We start from the raw sequence: 8,552 nt of genomic DNA, 5'->3' as shown, positions 1-8,552 counted from the left end.
TTTAACTTCTAAAAATATGCAGGTATGACAAAGCAATTAGACTCAACTTTCATATCAGGTATACGTACCGTTGATAGGATCATATGGCTCTCCTGAGTACTCTGCTTAAGTCAGGCTGATAGTTAGGAAACCTTGAACAGACAGTAATACCTGATAGCTAACATGGGGAATTATCTGACCGAATTATTCTTTCTGCTTTTTTATTCATCTCCTGGTGATCATATACATCTTTTTCTGTTTCTCTCAACATTCTAAAACAACTTTTTTCTTTAAGAGACATAAATTTTTTCCAGACTTCTTAGAAATATTTTAAAAGAGAGCCACCCCCAGAGACCACTATCTCAACTTCTAGCTCATTTAAAATTGTCCTTCAGAATCTCCTGAAAAGTTTCTCCCTATCTCCTTACAAAAATAATTCTGTTTTTCAAAAAACAAAACATTCTTGAAACAAATCAGAATTATAGTAGTCTTGATGCTTTTTATTGTCTATACATTTTTTAGTTATTAGTGTTTCCATATTTTTCATAATAAATAAGTGTTTTTTAACTGTATTATCACCTATATAGATTATTGTGTCATTTGATCAAATATAACCTAGTGTTATATGAAGAAATTCATTCTGAGATAACAAATTGGAGATTGACAATAATTGTAAATAGTACCACCTCGTAATACTGTAAGGCAGTGGTAACCACTCTGTCTTAATAATTCATAATATGTTGATTTCACCCCAGTAAACTCCATTTATGCATGAGGAGATTTTGCTATTAGTACACCTTATATCATCCCTTTCATTTTTTCATATTTAAATACTTACCAAGCTTGCAATTTGCTAATGATAGGAGGATAGAGTATATACTAATGATATAAACACAGTGTTTCCTGGTGCTTGACATACTTTAGTGTAAGTTTTCTTTCTTGTTTTAAATATATGTCTTTTATAAAGTACATTATTTTCCCATGTCCTAAGATATTTTAGAAATAGAAACAGTAGCTTTGGGTATATGACAGCAATAGAATTGTAGAGTATGCAAACTATGCAGTATATATTATCATAGCAGTCTGAGTTTGTTAAGAGTCATAGAACCATTATACCTCTCCATGCTTTAATATTATAGTATGAATGTGAGCAGAACTAAATCTGACTGATCAAATCAGTTATAGTCAATTCTACTTTGAAATAAAGAAAATTCTATTTGTGGAGTGTATAACAGATTGAAAGGATACCTGCAGTTTAAAACAGTTTCTGACCTAAAGGAAAAGCTGTGCCCATGGAGGATCAGAACTATTCAGTTCAGTTCTGAAGGTTTTGGAGACTTGTATAAAGCCTAAGATTATATTGATAATTTTGTCCATGTCACAACCCGAGAGGATTAATAAAGATAATTTTTATTTTTCAGAAATACAGAGAGATTCCTTATGCCTTCATTTAAAAAATTATTTGTTTGACAGCAATATCAATGAACACTTACTTGGATTTGTTCTAAAAGGGGAGGGTTGGAAGGGTTCCCCACTCCCCACTTTATTATATAAAGAAAAAAATAATCATTCTCCATGTCACTTCAAATGCAACTTATCCAGTTTGAAAATGATCAAGGAAAGAGGAAAGCATGTTGAAGAGCATTGTGACTATCTTGAATCACATTTCTAAGAACATAACATCACAACATATTGGTTACCTTTTGTGTTACTTGAAAGTGATAGGAAATAGTTGCTGAATTATGACTGAGATAACCCACCAAAAGATCAATTGTTTCTCATATCAAACTGTCAACTCAAGTATCTTATTTATCTCTTGGTTCTTCCTTGGGGAGACCACATGTTGGTGAAAGCATGTGTGGTGGTTGAAAAGACTTGGACTGATCCTACCTTCACAATTGAGCAGTTTTGCTTTTTCTGCTAATTACAAGATACCTTCAAGTAACTTTTGCTTCAGTAGTTCATTTTTTCCCCTAATGAGTACATGGAAATTGTGAAAATATCATTCTGGAAATGAATGTTTTCTTCTGATTCTTTTTCCATCAGTTGGTCCATTATGTTGGACCCTGAGGGGATGAATAAAAGTGAACACTAGAAAAAAACAGCTGACTTGGAGGTGTTTATAATTAAGCCAATAATAGTAGAGAAAATTGAAATAGCAAAGTTTAATTCTTAATGCAATGAAGAAAAAATTATTTTGAAAATTTCTCCCCACCGTAGGTCAGTCTATCAGAAAACATACGCTGGATACCTAACGCAGTAGACTGAGTTGGTGTTGAGGAGGTCTATCATTAGCATGTTTACCTGATTAAGTCATCTGTCTTTCTACCAAAATCTTTCCAGTAAAAAAAGCAAATGGATTGCTGGACTGCTATTCTTTCTTCCCATCATATAACTTTTATATTGAATCAGTATTTTAAACCTTCATCAAAACAAAAACTTATGATTCAGAGAGTCTTGTGGGAAAATTCTATCAAACATTATTTTTTTGTGTGTATACACACACACACACACACAACAGTGACAATCTTATACAAAGTTTTCTAGAAAATTAAAAAAAAAAGCGTGACTGCCTTCCAATGTGTTTATGAGGCTAGCATAACCTTAAAAGCAAAATATGAGAAGTCAGCCTAAGGCAAATATCAGGCTAATCTAATTCATAAACAGAGATACCAAAATTCTGAAACAAGATTAATAAATTGAATCTAGCAATATATGAAAAGGCTATTATATCATGATCAAATGGAATTTAGTCCAGAAATGCAAGAGTATTTACCATTTGCAAAGAAAATTTTTAAATTTACAATATTAACATAATAAAAGAGAAAAGTAGATACAGAAATATAATTTGATAAAACTTAATTTCTATTCATAATAAAAACCTTAGGAAATTAAGAATGGGGTGGAAGAGTTCCTTAATCTGATTATGGTGCATATCTACAAAAAGCCTACAGCAAACATCATACTTAGAGAAGAAATGTTGAAAGCTTTCCTCTGAGCTAAACATGAGAAAGAAAGACCCTATTGCTATTAAACATTGTTTTGTAGGCAAGAAAAACTAAAAGCTTTTTCCCCAAGATGGTGAAGTATGAATAGCAAGATAGTGTACAAGGTTCGACTCTGTGGGCTTCAATTCAAGAAAGAAAATGGAACCGCACTGGAATCATGAAGGATACTTTAGATCTTGGGGAGGAGAATGTGGGCAAACAGGACCCATGATGGCATCTGGTTAATAAAAATAAGCGAAGCCCCAGTACATGAGAGAGGCAAAGAACCTCTCTTTGTGACTCAGCTTTCCACTGGGGACCCAAGCAACCCAGGCCAAGGGAGAGCACTTTGTTTCTCCCAAACCCTGGAGCTAATTTGGGGACACGTTTAGAGACTCTATGAGGGAAAGACACTGGGGAAAGCTGAAGGCATTTCCCAGAACTGGGACAGGCTGTGGGCATTTTCCCAGGCCTGGGGCTGAGAGTATGCCACTTTTAATATGGGTGTGTACAAAGTCAGTAATTCTAGGGTTACCTGGCAGCTTGGCTGCACAGGCATTTTAGTCTCAGGGCAGAGATTGGAGTGCTTGCTCTGGAGTGAGGTAGGAGATTCTATAGCCAGAATTGTGGAAAGTGCCTCAGCAGTAGACACTGGAAATACACGCTCCCACATCACAGGCCTTGGGTAGGAGAAGAGCTGCTACAGCGGTGATTTCTCTTGGGAAACTAGACTTGCAGCCAGGGCAGTTTGGTGACCTAGAACAGGTCTTCATGTACCATTGCTAAGTGCCTTGATCTGCTCCCTGAAATGGTAGTACAGTAGGCCCTCTCTGCTCCACCTTCAAGCATATCTAGAGGCATTTAGAGCACTCACTTACCTGGACTTGAGCTGCCTTATCCTTCTTGGATAGAGATCATGGTACAGGGGAGCTCTCTCCACTCCATGCCTTGGCAGAGCTCCTGGCATTCAGATTACCCACTTGCCTGATTTGTAGGCTGAGTAGCCCTAAACTTCCTGCACAGAAATACTGATGCAAGGGAGCTCTTGCCCACTCGATGCCCAGGCAGATCTCCAGGCATTCAGAGGACCTTCTCACCTGGGTCAACAGCCTGAGCTGCCCCACTCTTCCTGCACACATATTGTGGTGTAGCAGGGCCCTCTCTGCTTTGTGGTCAGGCAGATCTACAGTCATTCAGGGGAACTGTTTGCCTGGATCAGCCACCTAAACCACTCCATCCTTCCTGTGCCAAGATCATGGTGCAGCTGTGCCTTCTTTGCTCCACACCCAGGCAGATCTCCAGGCAATTGAAGCAAACATTCACCAAGATAAGCAGCCTGAGCTGCCCCACTTTTCCTTTGCAGAAATTATAGTGTGGCAGGGCCTTCTATGCTCCATGCTCATGCAGAGTTCTAGGCTTTTGGAGCATTCACTATTCAAGGTTAGGAGTTTAGGCTATCCATACTCCCCATGCAGAGAAAATGAGGCTGAGGAGGTCCCCCAGCTCCACACCTAGGCACACTTCTGTATGCTTGGTGACTGCCCATGGGATTCTCCCTTGGTGCTGGTGCTTTTGCCTGCCACTGGGGGAGCTGTAGGTAGGTCTGCCTGGTTTGGCCCTGCCTATGTTGTTCCCCTGTCCACCTGGGGCTGAACAGGGAGCTCATTATTCATTCCTCAGATCAGCCCATTGCCTGATGTAATAAAGAGTTTCTCCCACTAAACAAGGATCAGGTAAATACCCAGCTGCCTTGGCTACAGCTGGCTCTCACCCATAAGTGCCATTTGGTACCTAGCAGGTCAAACCACACACCCCAATATAATATCTGCCAAAAGAAGTGAGTAGAACTGTAGAAGCAAAGCCAAAAGACACAACACAGCATTCTCTATGTCACACTCTCTAGGGAAGGAGAAAAAGGGAAAGAAAAGTAAGCAAATATTATAGAGAAAGAAAAAGAAAAAATTCTACCTGCATGAAAATTATTACAAAAATTAAAAATATCGGCATCCCCAGATGAGAAGAAACTAGCTTAAGAATTCTGACACCATAAAACATCGGAATGTAGTGACACCACCAAAAGATCTCACTAGATCTCCAGCAATGGTCTGTATTAGTCTGTTCTCACACTGCTATAAAGTAAGAAATACCTGAAAGTGGGTAATTTATGAAGAAAAGACATTTAACTAGCTCATGATTCTGTAGGCTGTACAGTCTTCTGCTTCTACGGAGGCCTCAGGAAACTTACAATCATGGCAAAAAGTGAAGAAGAAACAAGCATATATTAAATGGCGGGAGCAGGAAGAAGAGAGAGGGAGGAGGTGCTACACACTTTCAAATAAGCAGATCTTGGGAGAACTCTATTATGAGACAGCACTGGGGGGAAGGTGCAAAACCATTAGAAACCACCCTGATAATCCAATCACCTCTCACCAGACCCCATCTCCAACACTGGGGATTATAATTCAAAATGAGATTTGGGTGGGAGCACAGAGCCAAAACCTATCATTCTACCCCTGGTCTCTCTCAAATCTCATGTTATTCTCACATTGCAAAATATAACCATCCCTTCTAAGCAGTCCCATCTAAGCAGTTCCCAAGGTCTTAACTCATTTCAGCATTAACTCAAAAGTCCAGTCCAAAGTGTCATGTGAGGCAATGCAAGCCCTTTTCACCTATGAGTCTGTAAAAAAAAAAAACCATGTTAGTTATTTACAAGATACAATGAGGGGATAGGCACAGGTAATATTCCCTTTCCAAAAGACATAAAGTAGCCAAAACAAAGGGGCTACAGACCCCATGCAAGTCCAGTACCCAGTAGGGAAGTTATTAAATCCCAATGCTCCAAAATAATCTCCTTTGACTCCACGTCTCACATCCAGGCCACACCAATGCAAGGGATGGACTCCTAAGGCCTTGGGCAGCTCTGCTCCATGGCTCCATAGGGTACAGCCTTTGTACCTGCTTTCATGGGCTGATATTGAGCACTTGCAGCTTTTCTAGGCACATGATACAAGCTGCCAGTGGATCAACCATTCTATGGCCTGGAAGATGGTAGCCCTCTCCTTACAGCTACACTAGGCAGTGCTCCAGTGGGAACTCTGTGTGAGGTCTCCAATTCCACATTTCCTCTCTTCACTTTCCCAGTAAAGATTCTCCATGAGGACTCTGCCCTTTCGGCAGAGTTCTGTCTGGACATCCAGGCATTTTTATACAACCTCTGAAATCTAGGTGGAGACTCCTAAGCCTCAACTCTTGCCCTCTGCACACCCAAAGGTTTAATACCACATGGAAACCTTTGCTTGTGGCTTGCACCCTCTTGAGCAGTGGCCTGAAAGGTATCTGGGGCCATTTTAGCCACAGCTGGAGCTAGAGTGGCCGGGACATACAGCATAGTGTTCTGAAGTTGTACAGGGCAGTGGAGCCCTGGGCCTTGCTCATGAAGCCACTCTTCCCTCCTAAGCTTCTAGGTATGTGATGGAAAGGCTTTGGGTGGGTTGGGGCAGGCTGTCCCTGAAATACCTTCCAGGCATTTTCCCTGTTGTCCTGGCTGCTAACATTGGACTCCTCTTTACTTATGCAAATTTCTGCAGCAGGATTGAATTCTTCCCTTGAAAATGTGATTTTCTTTTCTACCATATGGCCAGGCTGCAGAGTTTTTGAACTTTCATGCTTTGCTTCCTTTTTAAATATAAGTTCCAGTTTCAGATTATTTATTTGTTTATGCAAATGAGTACAGACTTTTAGAAGCAGCCAGGACACGTTTTGAACACTTTGCTGCTTAGAAATTTCTTCTGCCAGATACCCTAAATTATCTCTCTGAAGTTTAAATTCTCACAGCAGGGGCACAATGTTGCCAGTCTCTTTGGGAAAGCACAGCAAGAGTGACTTTTACTTCAGTTCCTAAGAGTTTCCTCATCTACATTTGAGACCTTCTTAGCCTGGACTTCACTGTCCATATTACTCTCAGCATTTTGGTCACAACCATTCAACAAGACTCTAGGAAGTTCCAAACTCTCCCTCATCTCCTTTGTCTTCTTCTGAGCCCTCCAAACTGTTCCAACCTCTGCCCATTATTCAGTTCCTAAGTTGCTTCCATATTTTCAGATATCTTTATAGCAATATCCTACTTCTCTGGTAGCAATTTTCTGTATTAATCTGTTTTTGCAATGCTATAAAGAAGTACCTGAAACTGGGTAATTTATAAAGAAAAGAGGTTTAATTAGCTCATGGTGCAGTTTCAGCAAACTTAAACATTCCTGCCTGCTGGCTCTGAAGAGAGCAGTGGATCTACCAGAACAGCACTTGAGCTCTGGTAAGGGACAGACTTGTCTCCTCCAGTGGATCCCTGACTCCCATACCACCTGACTGGGAGACACCTCCCACCAGGGGTTGACAGACACCTCATACAGGAGATCTCTGGCTGGCATCTCATGGGTACCTCTCTGGAGAAGCTTCCAGAGAAAGGAACAGGCAGCAATCTCTGCCTCCAGAGATACAGGCAAACAGGGTCTGGAGTGGACCTCCAGCAAACTCCAGTAGGCCTACAGCAGATGAACCTGATTGTTAGAAGGAAAACTAACAAACAGAAAGGAAGAGCATCAACATTAACCAAAAGGACATCCACACAGAAATTCCATCTGAAGCTCACCAACATCAAAGGCCAAACGTAGATAAATGCACAAAGATGGGGAAAAACCAGTGCAAAAAGGCCGAAAATTCCAAAAACCAGAACATCTCTTCTCCTTCAAAGGAACACAATTCCTCGCCAGCAAGGGAGGAGAGATGGACAAAGAATAAGTTTGACGAATTGACAGAAGTAGGCCTCAGAAGGTGGGTAATAACAAACTCCTCTGAGCTAAAGAGCATGTTCTAGCCCAATGCAAGAAAGATAAGAACCTTGAAAAAAGGTTAGAGGAATTGCTAACCAAATAACCAGTTTAGAGAATAACATAAATGATCTGAGGAAGCTGAAAAACACAGCGCGAGAATTTCGTGAAGCATACACAAGTATCAATAGCCAAATCAATCAAGCAGAAGAAAGGATATCAGAGATTGAAGATGAATTTAATGAAATAAAGTGTTAAGATAAGATTAGAGAAAAAAGAATGAAAATAAATGAACGAAGCCTCCAAGAAATATGAAACTATGTGAAAAGACCAAATCTACTTTTGATTGATATATCTGAAAGTGACAAGTACAATGGAACCAAGTTAGAAAACACATTTCAAGATATTATCCAGGAGAAATTCCCCAACCTACCAAGAGAGGCCAACATTCAAATTTAGGAAATACAGAGAATACCACAAAGATACCGCTCAAGAAGAGCAACCCCAAGGTACATAATTGCTAGATTCACCACAGTTAAAATGAAAGAAAAAGTGCTAAGGGCAATCAGAAAGAAAGGTTGGCTTACCCACAAAAGGAAACCCTTCAGACTAATAGTGGATCTCTCTGCAGAAATCCTACAAGGCAGAAGAGAGTGGGGGCCAATATTCAATATTCTTAAAGAAAAGAATTTTTTAACTGAGAATTTCATATCCAGCCAAACTAAGCTTCATAAGCAAAGGAGAAATAAAATCTTTTATA

The sequence above is a fragment of the Aotus nancymaae genome, unplaced genomic scaffold (genome assembly GCF_030222135.1).
Source record: "Aotus nancymaae isolate 86718 unplaced genomic scaffold, 86718_ANA_hifiasm-v0.15.2.pri h1tg000014l, whole genome shotgun sequence".
NCBI lineage: Eukaryota > Metazoa > Chordata > Mammalia > Primates > Aotidae > Aotus > Aotus nancymaae.
This window is presented reverse-complemented; position numbering follows the sequence as displayed.